This window comes from Euprymna scolopes, chromosome 44 (genome assembly GCF_053919585.1).
Source record: "Euprymna scolopes isolate OS-2025 chromosome 44, ASM5391958v1, whole genome shotgun sequence".
Taxonomy (NCBI): domain Eukaryota; kingdom Metazoa; phylum Mollusca; class Cephalopoda; order Sepiida; family Sepiolidae; genus Euprymna; species Euprymna scolopes.
In genome coordinates, this window is record NC_136525.1 from 28,173,989 (window position 1) to 28,197,684 (window position 23,696).

Below are 23,696 nucleotides of genomic sequence, written 5' to 3' on the forward strand. Positions count from 1 at the left end.
ACTCACCCACTGACCCATTGGTTTGGTTCCAAGCTTGTCCTTAGAGACTTTGTTACAATGCCTAACTCAAAAGGGAAACAATACATACTCACGATATTAGTTTCAGTCAATAATTCACAGCTGTATCGTGTGCTAGAAACTGAACTATCGACACCGCTGTGGATTGTATCAGTTTTTTGTTTGATACATAAAAATTCTACGCATGGTATGTTCTAAGGCACACATTTCACGGGAGAAGACTATCAACAATTCTGTAACCAAAACTTCACTGCCCTTGGCAACCACAAAGCTTAGGAAACAGTAAGAGATAACATCGCATGATGAAGAATGCTCTGTATGCAGACAAAAACCATGAATGGACAGACGTTCTCGAATCTGCTGTTTTATCTATGAATGCCATGTCCAACAGCGCCACTAATGGCTCTCTGCATTATGTGAATACTAGCCATCACTCTAACATCAGTCTACCCACACTTCATAGAACGAAATCATAAGTGACAATTCAGGAGCATATAATATGCAAATTAATACCCTACTAAGGCAGGTCACCTTATTTATCATACTCAAAACTCCAAAATAAATTAAAAAAAAATAAATATTGTCACCGTTACATTTATTGGGTGAATTTCTATCAACATTTTCTTTTATTTTCACGTTTTGAGCGATTCTCAAAACTACAATGGTAACAATTCCATGTGTGCCATCTTTGTTGTGGTTCAGCAGTATTTGCATTTTAAACTTAATAACCACTTTAATTGAAATTAAAACAACAAAAAAACTTATCCAGTTAGAAAAATAACTTATCTTGGCTTTGGTAACATTTATTTTTTGTATATTTGTTTTTTGACAACTTTTTCGGTTTGTTGTCGATAGTAAAACGTGCCCCATTCATTTCCCATGCGCCCTTGTCATAGAGAACCAGAATCGCCCCCCCCCCCACCACCACAAAAAAAAAATTGATGTGACCTTTATCCACTAAGAGAAAAAAAAATAGCTATTAATATCTGAGACACGAGGCAGAATTTCTTTCTTTCTTTCTTTCTTTCTCTACGCTAATTTCTCTATATATCTCTTATTTCTCTTCTTTAGTCCATTGGAGTTATCTCCCTTGAATCGTGTAACCATAACTTGCTCCCTCTGTATGTAGAATGCATACTGATTTCCCCCTCCTGGCTTTCAGATATTCTCCTCACACCACTCTTTACTTTCTCTTTCACCCTCTTATAGAAGCTTACGTGTAGAGTGAGTGAGTGAGATAAGAGAGAGTTTTCACAAGATTCACGCAGAAGGAGAAACCTTTCGTTCAGAACTTGGACGTCTTCTCAAGAGGCGGCGATATATATAAATATTTTATGCGAAGATACAAATACAAATATAAATACATATAAATTATTAATAGTAGGCGTTTATTTTTTTTAGTTTTATAGACTTTTTAAGACTGACAAAATTTAAATATTTTTTTATTGATGAAGATTGTTAAAACGATAGTATTTTTCTGTCATTCATAAATTCTTCTACCAATCATTTTACCATCTGTTTTTTTTTTTTTTTTTAGAAAATGTTTCTGACAAAAGTAAAAAATTAACAAACAACGAACAATATATCTTTTATTTAATTCCTACGATTCTAGATTTAATTCATTTAATTTAATCTATCTGTATTAATTTCTCGTATTTCATTCATAAAAAAAAAAAAAAAAAAAAAATACTATAATTACTATTTTAAAAAAAATAATTTCTCCACAATCAAGGAACTATTTAAAAGGAACCAGAACTGGTTTTTCTACATCATTCCGGAACTTTTTTCCACAAGAGGTAAAAGCAATTTTAAATATTCCTTTTTAAAAATGTTTTAAAATTGTTGGTGCTTATAGAGATGAACCCCCCCCCCCCCACCGTAGTTGGGTCGGTAAAATACGGTATGGAATTAGAACAGTTGAAAGGCGACCACACAAAATGAAACTAGTGTTACTGAAACAGAAAACGAAAGAAACGTTTACTGATTTATTAACAGTACGTACAGTAGTGCTGCTTTTTATTTATTTTTTTTATTTTTTAGTCACACGAACATTTGACTTGTTTTTGTATTTTTTGACGTGGTTTGTTTGTATGTTTTGTGTCAAGGAAGGAGCAAGGAACCATCATGAAAAATATTATTTTTTTTTTAATAGATATAATGTAGATATTTAGTTTAATGTTGACCATTCTTAGAATTTTGTAGTCCAAGACACAAAAAGCTACAAGAAACCACGTCGACACACACACACACACACACACACACACACACACACACACACACACACACACAATAACAAAGCAATAATACATTTCAGAATTTGGTACTCATGCAGAGTGGTCCGTCCGTGCTGAAATAATGTTTTCATTTAAAAAGCCATTCTTAACACGGGGAGGGTGTTTTGTACCTATTCTGTACTTTAACCTTACAATTGAATAAAAAAATAAAATAAATAAAAATTAATTAAACGTGGAAATACGAGTTAAAAAATAACGCGGATCACTCTCTGCATTAGCACCTAGAATTTTTTTAGATGGGGATTGGGGTTTGTATTACTGTACACATAGATTCGAAAAAGTTGTCAAAAAACAAATATATTAGAAATAAATATTATCAAAGGCAAGATAAGTTACTTTTCTACCAAACTGGATACATTTTTTTTGTTTTTATTCAATGTAACATGTTTATTCAGCTCGAAAAACATGCAGTGTTTACCGATGTATTGGAAAATTCAAAATGGCGTCCGACACCCTCTTTAACATGGTAAGCTTGGGAAAAGGTGTTATAAATAATAAACTAGATAAAATACTATTTAAAAAACACCGAATATATGTCAACTTATGTCACGGTAACATATATCGAGCGAATTTCTAACAGTATTTTGTCTAGTTTATTATTTATAACATCTTTTCCTGAACTTACCGTGTTAAAGAGAGTGTCGGGCGGCCGGGCGCCATTTTGAATTTTCCAATACATCGGTAAACACTGTATGCTTTTCGAGCTGAATAAACATGTTACATCGAATAAAAACACGAAAAATATATCCAGTTAGGTAGAAAAGTAACTTATCTTGCCTTTGATACCATTTATTTGTTATATATTTATCTTTTGACAACTTTTTCGAATCTATGTGTACAGTAATACAAACCCACAAGGGGTACCTGAAGAAGGTTGGGTGTTACATCGGCCGAAATTTAATCTTTTTGGCGCTTTTTTATACAAGGTCACTGTGCAGAGGGAGACAACTCTATTTTACTAAGAAATTCATTTTTTTTTCATCTCATAATTTAGGACGCTACTACTAACGATATCTTTATTAAATCAAAACAAGAACAAAAAAAAAAGCTGAGACGAATTTTGGTACTCGTACAGAGAGTGATCCGTGCTGAAATAATGTTTTCATTTAAAAAGCCATTCTTAACATGGGGATGGTGTTTTATACCTATTCTGTACTTTAACCTACCAATTGAATAAAAAAAAAAACCCATCAAACTTTAATTAAACGTGGAAATACGAATTAAAAAATAGCGCGGATCACTCGCTGCATTAGCACCCAAAAAATGAAAATGCAACGATAGTCATTGAGGAATTATTTTTTAATTATTATTAATTAGAATTGATAACATGAACTTTTATTTCAGTATTTCATCGAATACAATGCATGTACAGTACGTTCGATTCTTGCTACTATGTTCATTTGACCCCTAAAAGTCGTTACCCTCAAACAATTACGAAATCGAATGGTAAATTAACAAAACAACGACAAATAACAACTCGTTTCATATGCAGTTTTAATTTAAAATTCACCTATGTCGCCCAGTCGCCCACGTTTTTAAAAACACTGTCTTTAAATTGTATCGTGTTTCCTGCATAATTTGAATGGAATCCAACCAACTTTTCTCTACCTAAACCTAAAATTTTAGTTGGCATATATAAATAAAAAAACAAAACAAACAAATCGGTTCAAATTCTGTAGAAGTATCGGTAAATTTTTAGTTTACAGACCCCTCGGTATTCACCTTTAATTTGTCCACTTTTAAAGATTTTCGGGTACGCTGGAGGACGAATATCTCATTTATTTTTTGCGCAAACACGTACTTATCCGTATTTAAGACATTCAGCATCCAACGTAATCTCTATCATTTTTAATGGCGGCCATCTTGTTTTCCAATAACGAAAAAACGCCAAACACACACGCCCCCCCCCACCTCACCCAAATGTAAACACGGAATTTCTGTGAAATGTTAAACAGTATTCTACTCGGTAAATGTCGACGCGTTACTTATAGAAAAACGGTTAATTAAACTGCAGAAGAACTAGCAGTGTCAGAAATTTCGTGAAAACTATTGAATAATTCCACCCGCTCTCTTTCGAAGCTTATAACAGTTATAAGCTTCGAAAGAGAGCGGGTGGAATTACTGTTAGAAATTCGCTCAATATATGTTACCGTGACATAACTTGACATATATTCGGTGGGTTTTTTTAAATAGTATTTTGTCTAGTTTATTATTTATAACCCCTTTTCCTGAACTTACCGTGTTAAAGAGAGAGTCGGGCGCCATTATGAATTTTCCAATACATCGGTAAACACTGTATGCTTTTCGAGCTGAATAAACAAGTTAAATTGAATAAAAACACGAAAATTATATCCAGTTTGGTAGAAAAGTAATTTATCTTGCCTTTGATAACATTTATTTGTTATATATATTTTTTTAAACTTTTTCGAATCTGTGTACAGTAATACAAACCCAAAAATTTCAATATTTGTAAGGGGGTGCTTAGTTTCTAATACGTTTTATCAAGCCGATCCCCTATATTGGAACCAGTCGATGAGAACACGCACACTCCTCTTATATAAAAGATTTTGGTGCTAGTGCACTTACTGATCCGCGCTATTTTTTAAATTGTATTTCCAAGTTTAATTAAAGTTTTTTGATATTTTTTTTTATTCAATTGTAAGGTTAAAGTATAAAATAGGTACAAAACACCCTCTCCATGTTAAGAATGGCTTTTTAAATAATAACGTTATTATTTCAGCACGGATCAATAAGTGTATGATGAGTACCAATATTTTTCATTTATTAAGGGCAATAATATTAAGACCTTTATTATCCAATGTATTCAGTGTTGTCTTCACTAGTTACCATGTTTGCGCGAAAACAAACACAGCGACCAGTGAAAACTATACAGAATACATTGGATAATAAAGGTTTTAATATTATTGCCCTTAGATTAATAAATGAAAAATCTTTTATATAGGAGTGTGTGCGTGTTCTCGTCAACTGGTTCCAATATGAGGGATCCATTTAATAAAACTTATTAGAAACTGAGCACCCTTACAAATGTTGAATTTTTTTTTTTTTTGTAATCTGGTAGATTAATGTCCACTTGATAATAATTCACCAAAAAAAAAGACAAAAAGAAAAAAGATATACATATAGGGATGCATCGAAACAAATTTTAGAATTTAGAGTGTGGAAGGGATCACTTTTCTATATAAATTTAACGTAAAATGATTTCTTATTTCCAAGCTGTTCTAACTTTTTAGGGTGGTAAGTTTCATTTTTTTTTTCACTAACCGTATGTCCCAGTTGTAAAACCATGCACAATTTTCTAAAAAAAAAAAATTCAGCATATATCTTCATAGCCAATTTTTTTTTTTTTTTTTGCTTTTTCGAAAAAAAAAAGGTTAACTGCCCTAAAACACTAGAATAGCCCAAACATGGGTGATCGTTTTAACTTAAATTTATATGCGAAACTGATCCCCACTCTAAATTCTAAAATATTTGTTTTTTTGCCAAATTTTTCAGGTTTTCACATGTAATTGCCTAAAAACAGTAGAATCTATTTTTTGTGGGCTGGAGGGTGGGAATGTGGCTGTATCCCTGTATTTTTTCTGCTGGAATAAAATCGTAACTTATTTTTTAATTTAAATCTTGAAAATCTTCAGTCTTTTAATTGCTGGAGGCCTTGTTGTTTTTTTTTTTTTTTTTTTTTTTTTTACACATAGGCAATCACCACTTATCGAGGCCACTCGAGGATAAGGGTTAAAGAGTGTACAGTAGAAATTGGACAATATAGTAATTGTTAGTAAATGGAAATTCGGTAAATTTGAACTTGTTTAGATTAGACTTGCATCAAAATTATTCAAAACCTAAAATTATAAACAATAATAAACATAAAGCTAAACATTTATATAATTTAAAAAATGTAAAAACAAAGATAATCATGACATAGCTAGATTAGTTGTTTATTTATCTTTTTTTTATAACGCTCATACAAAATTGCCTGTCAGTGAAAAAAGGTCCTGGATATGACCTTAAACTATATTCGATGGTGAGGCTCCAGCTTGCAGGTTTTGGGGAGTGTTAGGGCCACCCTTTAATTGCCATTGCTCTCAGGTCCACTCTGACCCGGACTGGTAGTACCTGTTAGGGTCCCAACTATGGATTAAATAGAAACCGACTTAAAAAAAACAAATATACTCTATAGTTCTTCAAAATCACTGGATTCTACATTAAATAACCTGAAAAGGGTTGATATGCCGTAAAACAACCAACCAACCAACCAACCAACTAGTGAAAAAATCTTTGGAAAAAAAAAAAAAAAAAAATGAGCATCCAGAGGAAGTCCTTTTTATGGAATCAGTTCTGAATATCGATAGAGAATATCAAGTCAGTCCCAAAAATGGTTGAAAGCCGCAAAAAAAAAAAAAAAATGTAAAAGGACAGACGATACTATGTATGCGAAGGATTAGTGTTAAAAACCAACCTCCTTGGTTTTTAACACTAATCCTTTGATGAAAAGTTTTAAGAGAAGAATGTGTCTTCAAATCATAAACTCATCTGCTTTGGCCATTTCTGGAATTGGCTTGCAATTCTCTGTCTATACGTAGGACTGACTCCATAAGAACTGACCTTTTCTGGGTACCCATTCCTTTAAGACAAATTTGTACAAAAAGTTGAGATTTTTCAAGAGTCCTATTCTACAATCGAACCCAAATGTTTTTTTTTTTTTATATAAATGAACACTGTTGATTTTATATTGCAGTAAAGTACTTAAACGACTAAAACTTGTATAATGCTTTTTCGAATAATTTGATCCGCAAAATAAGAGAATTTTTAAATTTTCAGCAATTATTTGATACATCAGTTTTCTTTATGAAAAGACATTGGAAATATTAAAATTGCCATCTCGTAATGGGGAGGAAAATGAAAATAAATTAAAACTTTTTGAAACCAATATGCGAGTATCACAAAATTTCATTGGATGTCCTGCTGGCTTGGTAGGCCAAAAGCAGGTAATTCACGAATATTATCTGGCCATACTTGCTATATGGTTTCGTTAACAACAATCATGGTTGAGTCCTTTGCTGTTTTTTTTTTGTTTTTTTTTTAAGAGCATTTTCTGCTTTTGCAATGAGAAGTTGATGCTTGAGCACATCAGTGTTTATGCTATCCACCATCTCATCTAGCTCAATTGGTTTCTTGTTTTCAGAGTTGGGCAATCAACTTTGGGTGTCAGCAAGGATCATTTCATTACGTGGTCTGTATATATTTATGTATAGGTAGCCCTCCAGTGTGGTGCTGAATGCAATGGTTTAGCATGTATTGTAACCAGTGGCTTATGGTCTGTGATAATGGAAAAAGCTTTCCCATAGAGGTAGATGTGGTATCATTGAATACCATACACAACTGCCAACATCTCTTGTTCAATTTCTCTGTATCTGGTTTGTGTATCAGTTAATGTTTTCGATCCAAATGCAACTGGTTTGTCATCTAATGTCTTATTGGGTGTTCTGCTGGCTTGGCAGATCAAAAGCAGACACACTCTCCTTTGATCTTGAGTGCGTGGTACAAGGGGGAAAAGTGGCTGGTTACTTTTAATGCATCTAAAACCAAGCTCCTATCATCATCAACGCTCTGATCCCCATCTGACATCAATTGAAATGGAGGGCTCTTTCTTGGAGAAGCTTTATGTTTTGACAAGCTTCTGGGCTTGACCGTTACTCCTGATCTGAAATGGAACATGTACATCAAATCTGTTGCCAAGGTTGCTGGAAGAATGGTGAGATCATTCTATCACTCCAGGAGATATCTCACTGCTGATGCAATTCTCTCTCTATACAAAAGCCAAGTACGTCCAGGGATGGAGTATTGTTGCCACATCTGGGCAGGAGCTGCTAGAAGCAGCTTATCTTGCCTTGAAAATAGACTTTGTAAGTGAGGGATGCCCTTTTCTCTTCCCTGCAACCTGTTTCCCACAGAAGGGACGTTGCGAGCCTGTCTTTGTTTTATCGTTATTTCCATGGCAAGTGCTTGTCTGAGCTCCAATCTCTGGTCCACCCACCTAGCTGAAGCCATTGTCAATAACTTTCTCCACTCTTTAACTGTGCCTAAATCAAAACGTAGATTCCATAAAACCGCACACCTGTGGAATTCTCTTCCATTTGCCTGCTTCCCAGCTGACTACAACTTGGTTGTCTTCAAGTCCAACATAAACAAATTCTTGATGAACCGCCCCTTAACTAATCTAATCTACCAAATATCCATTAATAACGACTACTACGATATAATCCCATTGATTACTGTACACTTAATAACCTTTATCCTCAAGTGGCCTCAGGGCCTTGATAAGTGGTGACTCCTTTGTAAAAGAAAAAAAAAAGACCTTTCCACAAATACTGGCAATGAAGTCAATTTAATTCATGATGATTCCTGAACGTTAATGCGCTTTATTTGTGTCTATGTAAATAAACTTCTCTTTCAGTATTCAAACCACAGTGTTTATTTATTTATTCCTTTCATGCAATACCTTATCTTTGATTGCCCGTTTAACAGGCCACCTTAGGTAGACATAAAACGAATTTATTAAGTAGCCGTTCACACTGATTTGGAATGATGGTGCCCATCAATCTCGGATAGATCTGATGTAATAAACTTCCAAGGCTGAGATGGAATATCATGTGAGCGCAGTGGTTCATGCCTGTGCACATCTTGATGTTCCTAGCAAAGTGTGCATGACTTGTACATTCTTTTAATATTTTTATTAATATTTACTCATCTCTCATAAGTCGACATGTTTTCTCTATGCCTTGATGGGCTTGGTGGAGCTGGTATAGAATGTCTTCCCTCATGGAATCCGGGATGAGTACTTGCATGCCTTTGAACAGGAGTCTAGATTTGACTGCATTTTGCAGAAGGACCAATATGATCATATCTCAGCAGGTAATTCATGGATATTATCTGGCCATTCCTGGTATATGATTATCAGCAGCCTTCAGTCACTCAACTACAGCAGACAACATACTGATCCCGACAACCACCGAGATACGGTTTTTAAAAAAATATTTTCTGGAACCAAGCACCTCCGTTTTAATGATGAGACAGTAATAGGGCAACAACCACTCAGGTATCACCTCTATGTGAGAACTTCTTTCCACCTATTCGTGTAAATTCAAGTTGTGACATCAAGACCTATGTCGATTTTTGTGGCATGTGTGCAAAGTATAAAGGGAACTATTGTAGACTCACCCACTGACCCATTGGTTTGGTTCCAAGCTTGTCCTTAGAGACTTTGTTACAATGCCTAACTCAAAAGGGAAACAATACATACTCACGATATTAGTTTCAGTCAATAATTCACAGCTGTATCGTGTGCTAGAAACTGAACTATCGACACCGCTGTGGATTGTATCAGTTTTTTGTTTGATACATAAAAATTCTACGCATGGTATGTTCTAAGGCACACATTTCACGGGAGAAGTCTATAAACAATTCTGTAACCAAAACTTCACTGCCCTTGGCAACCACAAAGCTTAGGAAACAGTGAGAGATAACATCGCATGATGAAGAATGCTCTGTATGCAGACAAAAACCATGAATGGACAGACGTTCTCGAATCTGCTGTTTTATCTATGAATGCTATGTCCAACAGCGCCACTAATGGCTCTCTGCATTATGTGAATACTAGCCATCACTCTAACATCAGTCTACCCACACTTCATAGAACGAAATCATAAGCGACAATTCAGGAGCATATAATATGCAAATTAATACCCTACTAAGGCAGGTCACCTGATCATACTCAAACTCCAAAATAAATTAAAAAAAATATTTGTAGAAATAAATGGCACCGTTACATTTATTGGGTGAATTTCTATCAACATTTTCTTAAAAAAAAAGACCTTTCCACAAATACTGGCAATGGAGTCAATTTATGATGATTCCTGGTGTGGTATGTCATTAGCAACCCAAAGTTGTGGTATGGACTTTTGTTCCATTCATCTCCACAACAATTGGTTTGAACACAAATTTGTTGATCGACAGATTTTGATTGTTTGCTAATGCTGGTGCATGTCCAAGGTTTCTTGCCAATTGTTTCACTGATAAGGAGTTCTACAAATAACTTGCCTTTTAAATAGAAACGCTATTGGGTCGTTTGCCCTCTGTTAAGCCCAACTCGTTCAAGGATCAACAGGGAAACCAGGAATGTCTTCGGTCTGTTGATGCATATCATTGAGAACGCTGTATCTAGGGAATCTTTCAGCGCTCATTCTACAGAAATGGGTGTGGAGTCCATATATGTCAAACCACAACGGTACCTATGGGCAATGCACACCCCAGAACTTGTGTGCAGAGAAATGGCAGATCTTGGCAAATTGTCATCAACTAGGTCGCTGATAGCCAATAATTGTCATCAACTAGGTCGCTGATAGCCAATAATTGTCATCAACTAGGTCGCTGATAGCCAATAATTGTCATCAACTAGGTCGCTGATAGCCAATAATTGTCATCAACTAGGTCGCTGATAGCCAATAATTGTCATCAACTAGGTCGCTGATAGCCAATAATTGTCATCAACTAGGTCGCTGATAGCCAATAATTGTCATCAACTAGGTCGCTGATAGCCAATAATTGTCATCAACTAGGTCGCTGATAGCCAATAATTGTCATCAACTAGGTCGCTGATAGCCAATAATTGTCATCAACTAGGTCGCTGATAGCCAATAATTGTCATCAACTAGGTCGCTGATAGCCAATAATTGTCATCAACTAGGTCGCTGATAGCCAATAATTGTCATCAACTAGGTCGCTGATAGCCAATAATTGTCATCAACTAGGTCGCTGATAGCCAATAATTGTCATCAACTAGGTCGCTGATAGCCAATAATTGTCATCAACTAGGTCGCTGATAGCCAATAATTGTCATCAACTAGGTCGCTGATAGCCAATAATTGTCATCAACTAGGTCGCTGATAGCCAATAATTGTCATCAACTAGGTCGCTGATAGCCAATAATTGTCATCAACTAGGTCGCTGATAGCCAATAATTGTCATCAACTAGGTCGCTGATAGCCAATAATTGTCATCAACTAGGTCGCTGATAGCCAATAATTGTCATCAACTAGGTCGCTGATAGCCAATAATTGTCATCAACTAGGTCGCTGATAGCCAATAATTGTCATCAACTAGGTCGCTGATAGCCAATAATTGTCATCAACTAGGTCGCTGATAGCCAATAATTGTCATCAACTAGGTCGCTGATAGCCAATAATTGTCATCAACTAGGTCGCTGATAGCCAATAATTGTCATCAACTAGGTCGCTGATAGCCAATAATTGTCATCAACTAGGTCGCTGATAGCCAATAATTGTCATCAACTAGGTCGCTGATAGCCAATAATTGTCATCAACTAGGTCGCTGATAGCCAATAATTGTCATCAACTAGGTCGCTGATAGCCAATAATTGTCATCAACTAGGTCGCTGATAGCCAATAATTGTCATCAACTAGGTCGCTGATAGCTAATAATTGTCATCAACTAGGTCGCTGATAGCCAATAATTGTCATCAACTAGGTCGCTGATAGCCAATAATTGTCATCAACTAGGTCGCTGATAGCCAATAATTGTCATCAACTAGGTCGCTGATAGCCAATAATTGTCATCAACTAGGTCGCTGATAGCCAATAATTGTCATCAACTAGGTCGCTGATAGCCAATAATTGTCATCAACTAGGTCGCTGATAGCCAATAATTGTCATCAACTAGGTCGCTGATAGCCAATAATTGTCATCAACTAGGTCGCTGATAGCCAATAATTGTCATCAACTAGGTCGCTGATAGCCAATAATTGTCATCAACTAGGTCGCTGATAGCCAATAATTGTCATCAACTAGGTCGCTGATAGCCAATAATTGTCATCAACTAGGTCGCTGATAGCCAATAATTGTCATCAACTAGGTCGCTGATAGCCAATAATTGTCATCAACTAGGTCGCTGAAATCCAATAATTGTCATCAACTAGGTCGCTGATAGCCAATAATTGTCATCAACTAGGTCGCTGATAGCCAATAATTGTCATCAACTAGGTCGCTGATAGCCAATAATTGTCATCAACTAGGTCGCTGATAGCCAATAATTGTCATCAACTAGGTCGCTGATAGCCAATAATTGTCATCAACTAGGTCGCTGATAGCCAATAATTGTCATCAACTAGGTCGCTGATAGCCAATAATTGTCATCAACTAGGTCGCTGATAGCCAATAATTGTCATCAACTAGGTCGCTGATAGCCAATAATTGTCATCAACTAGGTCGCTGATAGCCAATAATTGTCATCAACTAGGTCGCTGATAGCCAATAATTGTCATCAACTAGGTCGCTGATAGCCAATAATTGTCATCAACTAGGTCGCTGATAGCCAATAATTGTCATCAACTAGGTCGCTGATAGCCAATAATTGTCATCAACTAGGTCGCTGATAGCCAATAATTGTCATCAACTAGGTCGCTGATAGCCAATAATTGTCATCAACTAGGTCGCTGATAGCCAATAATTGTCATCAACTAGGTCGCTGATAGCCAATAATTGTCATCAACTAGGTCGCTGATAGCCAATAATTGTCATCAACTAGGTCGCTGATAGCCAATAATTGTCATCAACTAGGTCGCTGATAGCCAATAATTGTCATCAACTAGGTCGCTGATAGCCAATAATTGTCATCAACTAGGTCGCTGATAGCCAATAATTGTCATCAACTAGGTCGCTGATAGCCAATAATTGTCATCAACTAGGTCGCTGATAGCCAATAATTGTCATCAACTAGGTCGCTGATAGCCAATAATTGTCATCAACTAGGTCGCTGATAGCCAATAATTGTCATCAACTAGGTCGCTGATAGCCAATAATTGTCATCAACTAGGTCGCTGATAGCCAATAATTGTCATCAACTAGGTCGCTGATAGCCAATAATTGTCATCAACTAGGTCGCTGATAGCCAATAATTGTCATCAACTAGGTCGCTGATAGCCAATAATTGTCATCAACTAGGTCGCTGATAGCCAATAATTGTCATCAACTAGGTCGCTGATAGCCAATAATTGTCATCAACTAGGTTGCTGATAGCTAATAATGACAAGTTTTTAAATCTTGATCATTTTCTTAATTTCTTTGAAATATACTTCAAAATGTTAAAAAGAAAATTGTTACCTTACAAACCCATAGTATGAATGAATGTTAATCGTACCTTTATGCCCCCCCCCACCGTCACATAGATCTATTCATATAGTCATTAGTGGGTCCTTGCATGGCATGGTCGTCTGTTCCTTTCGTTGGTCATTTTTCGCTTTATAAGATCAATTTTAGAGAATCAATGAATGATGAAATTTTGCAATAACAAAATTTGTGTTTTTGGTAACAAAAAAAATACAAAAAACACAAATGGCCAACAAATATGCTAACAAAATAAAACTGATTTTTTGGTGCTTGTTTACATTAATGATTTTAAGTTTTATTGCATGTTTTGATGTGGAACAGTTGTGTGACCAATTCAAACAAGGCAGATAACCTTTGACTTAAATTGACAAATCAAGGGTCTGCCATTTCTAAACCAATGCATTTCAGAACGTAATTGTGGATGACTTTCTGGTGAAAATACATGCAACACATTTTTTACTGGATCATTTTTCATAATTTTGGAAATCCATATTACTTTCGCCATGGCATATAAGTATATAATGTTCTAACCTAAAATGCGTTAGTTTAAAAGATCGCCAATGTAAGCGCCGACTTTTCTACTTACCTAGATAGATTATTTTGTTTCCAAGTATTTTCATGTTTTTTTTTTATTGAATTTTTACTTTTCAGTATGATGAATTTTATCTCATTTCAAAATGGCCGATCTTTTTACATAATTTGCTGAAGACCTTTTTTCTGTTAACTTGATTTTCCAGAAATACCTGGGTGCTTGTTTAGAATTCCCCATCCTGAAAAAAAAAACAAAAGAAAAATCTAAATGATGCATGTATCGTGACAGAAAATATTGTACACAAAAAATATGTAAAATCAAAGGATGAGTGACAATTTTGTGTTATCAGCTTTAAAACAGGTTAAAGGAATAAGGAAGATAACTCCAGATAATTCAAACTTGCAAGATTTTAGGAAACCATTAACATTAGGGGAGCATTAGAAAACCTCAAATTCGTTTAAAAATGATTTTCTTTATAAATGATCAGTTTGTGATTTATTTATTTATTTTTTTTTTTGTGTATATAATATTTTCTTTTCAACACGATTACGCACATCCTAAAGATTTTTGTTTATTCATAGAAAGGAATCCTTTTTCAAATGCCTCAAAGGGAAAAAAGTATTAAAAATTTCCAAAGTTCGCAAACAGTCACCACCCTAATGTCAGTCATCTTTTTTTTTCCATTCTAATGTTGAATATTTAACTGATTTTTTATTGAAATGCTTTGAAGTAATTTAAAACACACACACAAACAAAACTTATCCAGGTAGGAAAATAGTTATTTTTTGTCTCTGCTAATATTTGTGTTGCTTAGTTATATTATTTTTTCACCCTTTCTTTACTGTGAACTATTGTAAAAGAAATCGCCCAAACAAAATAATAGGAGAAACAGAAAAAAAAGTAAATAATAAAAAAAAGACTTGGGGGGGGGGGGTTAATTCAAACCGGTTTTTAAAAAATGCTAGGAACGGCTTTTGTTTTCCAAAGCATATTCATGAACAATTAGAATAGAATGTAAAATATAACATAAAATCACTTTAAATAATAAAAAATATTGAAAAAAAAATAAATATCTGTATAAGAGATTATTCTGTAAAAAGTATTTCAAACAAGAAAAGGTTATTTACAAATGATTATTCCTGCAAAATATTATTTAAAACGATAAAGAAAATGGGTAGAAAAACGAGAATTGGTTTTGCCTTTCTATTAAAATCCGAAAACAGATCTTACTTGAACAAAGCTGAAAAAGCAAAAACAAAAAACAATAAAATTCAATAAAAAAATATTTTATAAAATAATTCGCACATCTTTTTTCTCAGCTTCCCTTTCTTTCCGTTATATTTCTTAACAATTTTCTCTTCACATTGTTTTTTTTTTCTTCTCTACCTTATCTCAAAAAGTCTTAAGTTATGTCCATCTGTCCGTTGTCGCAATATTTTTACATGTAATAAATACATTGTGAAATTTTATTCATAAATATTAGATCTTTTGATAAATGAAAAATATTAAAGCGAATGCCGTGAGCGGAAATCAAAACCAGTCTTGATCTTCAGTCTGACATTCTGCCAACGTCATGATTGAACTTAAATAGAACTTAAAACATTACCATGACAAAATAATTATAGTTTTGATGTGAAATCGTAGATTTATGATTTATGTCATGCTTTAAAACCTGAATTCAAACATAACACATAAATGAATAGGTCAACATTATCAATACATTCTTCGTTCTACTGTTCTCATCTTGATATCCTTTTCTTAATGCACGAGGAGTTGATATCCTTTTATTTATTTAAAAAATTTATTTGTAGACCAGGTTGACTTTTCAAAAAATTCAAATATTTGAATGCTGAATTTCATATTAATTGCCATATTTGTTTATTTTACTCTGAATTGGTATTTTACCAAACAACTTATACCAGCTGTAATAGTTTTTATCGAATATATACCAACTTGATTATCTAGTAATAACTCTGAATTATATTTATTACTAAAGGAGATTTGGTACCTGTCTATCTGAATCTATATTATGTTTTAATGCTCAATTCCGTTTATATACTAATTTTAGATTAATGTATTTTTATTCAAGAGTGATGGTGGTTAGTGTAATGTCTGTTCTATTGTCATGGAACCATCATCCCAGGCATTATTCCTCCTTTGGAGGAGGAATAGTGTAGTATATGTTCGCTTGTTAAAATACCATTCTCATAGAGATTTTCTTTTCTGGATGGGTAGTGCAATATCTGTTTTGCAGTTGCAAATTTTTAAGCTGTATATTCAGTTTCACTTTAAAGCATGAAGTGGTGGTTGTTGTCAGACTCAAAACCTGGCTCAAAACGGTGAGATCGGATGAAATCGGATGCAGAACTGATCATTGGTTCATGATCTAAGATATTCGCTAGTGGAATCAAAAATACTGATCATTGGTTCATGATCTAAGATATTTATTAGTGGAATCAAAAATACTGGTTCATCTCAAGGTTGCAATGAACTGCAATGCTTTGATGACCTTCATTCAGAACCCTGCATATTCTTTGGAAGAAGCCGGGTAAACTGACTCAGAATAAATGACGTCAGAATTTCAAGTTCAACCTCTTTCACTCTTCATACTATAATAGTATATAACACTTTGGGTGTTTGTATACATTGGTGATCTTTTAAACTTTCACATTTCAGGTGAAAACTTTATTGCATACTTGCGTGTCATGTTGAACTTGGTATAAATTTCGAAAATTACAAAAAATGGTCCGGTAGAAAAATAAAGTAAAAATAGAAGTTATCAAATTATCAAGTTTTGTTGTCTGTTTTAATGTAGAAAAGTTGTGCAACCAATTCAGTATGACAAACGTGACTTAAATTGAGGATTTGCTATTGTAAAACAATGTAATTGTGGAGGTTTTTTTTTATACATCAAGCATATCTTTTACTCAACTATGTAATGTTTTCACCTGAAATGCGTTGATTTAAAAGATCACGAATGTAAACGAGTACTAAGCATTTTTGTGTATTTTATTTATTTGATGTTAAAACTATCAATTTATTCGAGTAACTTTTTTTGTTGAATACTTGTCATCAGTTGAACCTTGACTCATATCGATGTTATTATGAAAATGTCATTTGTATCAACCCACCTTTTTGTTGTTTTTAATGACCGAAATTCTTTGGATCTATATAGATTTCAAAACATTGTTAGAACTTCACAAAGAATTGTTTATGCCTTCTGTGGAATGTGGGTATTCGTTTATAACGAGGTATTAAAAATAAAAATCAAAGTCTAAATTTCAGTTTGTGTGTATGTGGGGAGGATATTATATAGACATGTTAAATCGGTTTCTTAAATACCAAAACACTTATAGTTATACTAGATAAATACTCGTCCTAGGACAGGTAAAATTAATTCACCAAACAGAACAGTTCTGCACCAATTTTATGGCCTCTTACAAAGATCAAGGTAAAATGCTGCCAAGTCTTATGTCTAGAAAACTTATTCAAATTTTGATCAAAATCTATTGTATAATTTTGATTCTAGAAAATGTTTAAAATGTATTCAGGCTTAAGTGGTCTTAATAAGAGTCAGGGAATCTTACTTAATTGGTTTCTAATGATTCGGATTCGATGCAAATCTGATATATGTTCAAGATTTTACTTCCTGGGAGGGATATATATATATATATATATCAATAGACAGACTGCTTCGCTGTATCACAGCTCTTCAGTATGGCTAGAACTACAATCATCTTGTTGATAGTCAGCAGTGCTACCTTCTAACCCATGGGATCAGTGCCTGCTAATAATCTCTTAAAATGTCTTTTCATATAAACACTAGCAGGCCGCCTGGCATTGCCCGGTTGTAAAATATGCTTTAATATTATATTTGAATGCATGCAGATTTCATATTATAAGGTCAATTCTCTATCGATTATTATATCGTACCTAATATATATTTCAAATGTAATAAGAAAAATGATTTGTCTGCTATCAGCTAGAATCAAAACAATTATCTGTTAACGTATGACTTAAATCCATACGTGTACAAAAATTGTAACAAATAACGTTTAACCTACGATTTTTAATCAACGCATGCAGAGAGAAATAAGCTGGTATAGTCGACTTACGCCAGGCCAAGGTTAATGTTTCTTTTTTTAATTTTGACCCTTAGCAGCTATTGTACCAGCTAAAAACAAAACCGAAAGTGTGCTACAAGACCAAATACCCTATATATCAAATTTCAACACTGTAGACCAAATATTCATAGAGATGTTTGGTAGAGACTTTTGAACACACACACACACACACACCAATACAGTCACTTTTATATATATAAAATTTCTGTGTGCTAGAACGTTTTCATCTTGAATTTCATGAAATTATGCAGAATGTAGAAATTATGCATAAAATTCAGCGTATTAGTGAAATAAAACCAATCATGTAAATAAGTAATTAATGCTCGTTGTTTTTTTTTTGTTTTTTTTTAAACATGCAAATTAACTTTCATGTATTCATGACTGAGTATATTAAAAAGTTTAATAAGTTTTAAATAGAAAAAGTACTCTTTTCATATCAATGTCAGAGTGAAATAAAACTCGACTTTATAGGTATACTACACTATCCATGACCCATTGGGTCAGTATATTTTATAGCTAGCTATGGAATAATGAAAATATGCGCACTTGCACATACAACAATGGCCACCACTTTAAACATAAGGAATTACATTGCTTAATATCTGGAAAACTACTTATTTGCAGAAAATTTAATTTAATTTCAGTATACCGAAAAGTCTAAAAAAGTCCTCGTTTTAAAGGAAAATGATAAAGTGGAAACCAAGTAAAAGTTTACCAAAACTTCTATTTTTATATTTGCTGTCTTAAAAAAAAAGAAGCTACATTATATAGTGTTGGTCATCAGTACCTAAAAATTTGTCTGACGTCACTTCCGCCAAATGCTTTTGTAAATAAAGAAGTGCGATTCTTAATGGAAGCCAGTATGACATAAAACTCGTGTAAGGCTTGCCCATTTTTTAACAGGCTAAAAAGTCTATTGTTTGCATGACCTTCAAAGTATTATTAAACATTTGCAAGTAATTTTAACAACTTTAAACTGCCAATTATGGAATCTAATGCAATAAAAAAGGCTTAAAAATGTGTTAGGGTTTGTGTTCCTTGATAGAAATGGTGGTTGAGTTTGAATAAAATAAATACGTATTAGATACGTTTGAAGCCAAAACAAAAAAGACTACCGTAAAAACAACAAACTGACTTCTACTGATTCTATGCTCCAACAATAACTTGGCAAAAAATATAATACTGATGATGAAGTGTATCTTCGAAATATATTTATGAATTTCAATATAAATTTTAAACAAAATAAATGTTTATTTTTTAATAATGCGTTGTTTTGACTTCAAATGTATCTAATACGTATTTATTTTATTCAGACTTAAAAATAGTTTAAATTGTTAAAAACACGTAAGAAAAGTAACTGCTATTCCATTTGATTACAGTGAGAAATAAGATTTAGCGATTAAATGGTTTTAATTTCATTTTTTTTTCTTAACAAACCGGTTAACTATGAGATGTCATTTTTATTGCCTTTGGCAACAATTACTTATTGTACGATTTTTTGTTATGTTCCATTTATAAAAGAATTAGATTTTATTATGTGTTGATAGTTAAGTAGTTTCTTTTTATTAACATGGTTTCAACGACTGGGCAAGCTAATTTATAAATAATAATAATTATATATATATATATATATATATATATATATATATATATATATATATATATATATATATATAACAAGTAATTCTAATGTCTTTAAACTATCAATTATAGAATATATACAAAACTTTAAAATAGTTTAAATCACAAACATGTTTGTTTTGTTTGAAAATGATTGCAACTTGTAAAGAAAAATACAAATAAAATTTATAAAATGCCGATGTAAAAAACAAAACGAAAGGCATTCACAGTTTTGTTTTTATTTGCATATTTTAAAGTCGAAAAAATTGTTGATTTAAAAAAAAAAATGTTTTTGTGGCTTTTTTTATTTACACATGCATAGAATTTTTCAAACTGTAAACCGGATGGACGGTTTCAATGCCCAAGCAAATCAATTTGAGTTTTATATTATAATAGATACATTTGATTGCTACTTTTAAAGTGCCCGATTTATTTATAAAGAGCTTCACATTATGCTAATTAAGCAGCAGGCAAAATCATTTACAACAGTGCTCTATCCAAGAAAGGGGGGAGGCTAGCATAGTCATCCACACTGTTTTGTTGTATCACAGCTCTTCAGTGTGGCTAGACTAGCACCCATCTCAAGCCATGGATTGAACCTATAACCTTCTAGTGGAGAGTCAGCAGTTCTATCCTCTGGCTCATGGGATCAGTGCCCCCCAATGATCTCTTCAAATTTATTTATTCTGTAAATTTTCATTCCAATTACCACAAAAAGCCAGTCCACAATTACGATCATTTTTTTTATTAATATTTATATTTAATATTATATTTAATATTATATTTAATATTATATTTAATAGGTGAATATTTATATTTTCTCTCTACATACACACACACGCATACACCGTTATCATTCCAAAACCAAAAGATGTATTTACTTCACACTCATAGTATTTTATTTATCCGTTAATGTAGTACGTCTTGTACATATTTCACTGAATAATGGAAATTCAGTAAGCAACTCATCAGACAGATATGTGTCCTAGGAAAAAAAAAACAGTTGAGATATATAAAGCTCTACATAATACTGATTACGTTTAAAAAAAATATTTGTCTCACTTGATTTTATTTGTATATATGTGTGTGTGTTATAGAAATATTTATATTAATACTTAGAACATCCAATAAGTTTCAATAAAGGTTAAATTTTTTCCCAGAATCTAAAGAGATGATTGAAATTTTGCTTTGATTCACAAATTACAACTGGATGTTTTTTTATTGACTTTATATTACAAATGTTAACTTTTCAAGGCAAAAAATGTAAACATTGGAAATCATTCTTGACTAGCAATAGATTTCCACACAAGCAAAATTGGTGAATACAACTTTTCTTTCTTTTTTTTATTTTTTATTTTACTTCAGTTGAAGTTCTCAGAAATTAAGGGGACCACAACCTGGGGCTAACACTTGAACTCTATATGAGATACATAGATATTCGAATGTTCCATTAAAGTTCATTATTTCTCATTGAGTTAGTAAAGAAATTGAGAACATAAATTTCTTCCTCCCAATTAACCATTTTCATCTGTTGTAGTATATCTTTCATGTTGGTCTTACTGGATTCCAGGACAAGAATTCACCTAGTCTGGTGGAGTATCCAGCTTTGTGCTGCTACTTGAGATAACATCACTTGGAGAAGGTGCACCATTCCTCGCAAAAGCTAATATAAGTTAGCCATAGTGAGGAGATCTTATTTGGGCAGTGAATACTGAATGTGATTTTGAATATTTGGTCAGGATTTATTTCTATAGAAAAGTATCCTCCTGCCAGGTTGTTCTGACAAACCCCTGTACAGAGAGTCCTTAGACGCTCGAGGATAGTGTCCAGTAGCCATTCAAGTTCTATTAGTGTGTGTATATATATATATATATATATATATATATAATGATTTTTTTTGGAAATGACTATTAACTGCTGTTAAACATGGTGTTCTTGAAAAGTTACAGTAACTTTTCAAATCACAGCATGAAAACAAATGTCCAATTGAAATCGATTTCAAATAAAATGGAAAAATTGTGTCAGACAATACGGTTAATTTAGTATCAAATTTATTCGATTAAATAATTACTCATCTATTTCGTTGACATTAATGCACATTGTGGAAAAGAAAAGACGGTTAAAGTCCTGACGAGGGGGGGGGGAACAAAGAAAAATTTCTTAATAGTTTGTCTTAGACAAACCATAATGATAATAGCTGAATCAAATAAAACATGGAATTCCATAAATCCATTGTCTCCATACAATAAAGAATGTATTGTTTAATGAATAAAAAGAAAGTGTTCAAAGCACGACTCGAGACTTGCATGGCATCTTTTCTCTTGGTGTAAACGTTTCTAATTTGATGTTGACTGTACCCCTAAGTAATCCAATTTACAAAATTCCCACTAATGTTTACTACGCTAAAATCACAATGACTAATATATACCTATTAACCCTTACAGCGATGACCCCCATGTAAAAAAAACAAAAAAAAAACACTCATAGCCAGAAAATGAGGAAGAAATTTTATGTTCGCAACGAGGATTTGAGGATAGCCCAAAGGGTAATAACTTTGGCCTGAAGAATACTTTCTCCCAAAAGGAAGATAACTCTAGTCTTTGCAAATCGACAATAAAAATTACGTTTTTTTTTTTTTCAAATATCTAAAAAATTTCCTTGATTAGTTTTTTTCCATTAAAAATTAGGATTCTAGTCATAGCCCATTAAACAAAAGTTATAGCTTAACTGAGTGCTTTATGTCAAATTAGTTTAATATGGTTAAATTTGTTTTTATTTTTGCATAAAATACTAATCCCTGTTAATCCATAACTGTGCATCGAATGGATACTATAATATTTAGTTTGTTGCACTTTATCATAACAAATATTCATGCACAATTTTAGCCAGATTGGTTTATAAAAAGTGGAATGGACAGATAGACTAAGAGAAATACAATATGATTACCCCACGGCTGTTGAGATGCCATTAATCAATCCACATATGAACCTCATTTATGGCCGTCATTATCTTTTGCTGAAATATACATTTGGAAACTTTTCAGCAATAGCGTCCACTGGTTAGATGGAACCAATTTTTTCCTCAGTCAGCAATACATCCCAAACCGTGTCGGCCCATACACGTCGGTCTGAATGAGGTCGCATCAAATGGTTAACTTATCACAATTCTTTCTTCAAGAATTGACCACTTAGAACATCCAATAAGTTTCAATAAAGGTTAAATTTTTTCCCAGAATCTAAAGAGATGATTGAAATTTTACTTATATTCACAAATTACAAGTGGATGTTTTTTTTATTGACTTTATATTACAAATGTTATTTTTAACTTTTCAACCAATTCCTTATTAATGGTTGTCGTCAACATCAGTTGTTCTTCAATCGATGGACATTTATTTTAGATTGACGAAAATGTTGATGTGAAAATAACAAACCAAGTTTGAAATGACAAAAATGACAAGCAGTTAATTATACCACACTTTTTTTTTTTTTTTATGGAAATTCGCTCCAGTGTGAAGCCACTTGGTGTAAGGAGCTAATAAAAATGAAAGATGAAAAAGAAATTTCTATTGACCTTAAATAGGAGGAAAACTGGAATAGTTTCACAATCCTGTGGTTCTTTGAAAGAAGCTACTGGAATAAGGAGCTGTATTAAAATGAGATATCAAAATAGCGAACTAATGGAGACCTCTAGACCAACAAGTCAAATGAGCCAGAGCAAAAAAAAAAAAACCCAGCAGGAATAGATCAGACATTCTGCAAAACACATGCCATAATAGTATTTATAGAAAAAACTGAGACTAGCAACATCACATCTATCTGAGAGAGATTGCAGCAAAGAAGGGTGGGGATAATCAAATTACAGATGCATTTCTACATCTTATCAAGTGCCTTCAAATGGGACAGATTCATCA

General features: G+C 33.2%; 1 protein-coding gene across 1 annotated transcript in view; it reads left to right on the forward strand.

The window, feature by feature from the left end:
- The first annotated feature begins 1,533 nt into the window (after nt 1-1,533).
- Nucleotides 1,534-23,696, forward strand: part of LOC145268751 (high affinity copper uptake protein 1-like) — a 163,829-nt gene continuing 141,666 nt past the window's right edge. Inside the window, exon 1 of the mRNA XM_080124346.1 lies at nt 1,534-1,814. The gene's annotated coding sequence lies outside the window, so the exon portion shown is untranslated. The remainder of the gene's footprint in view (nt 1,815-23,696) is intronic.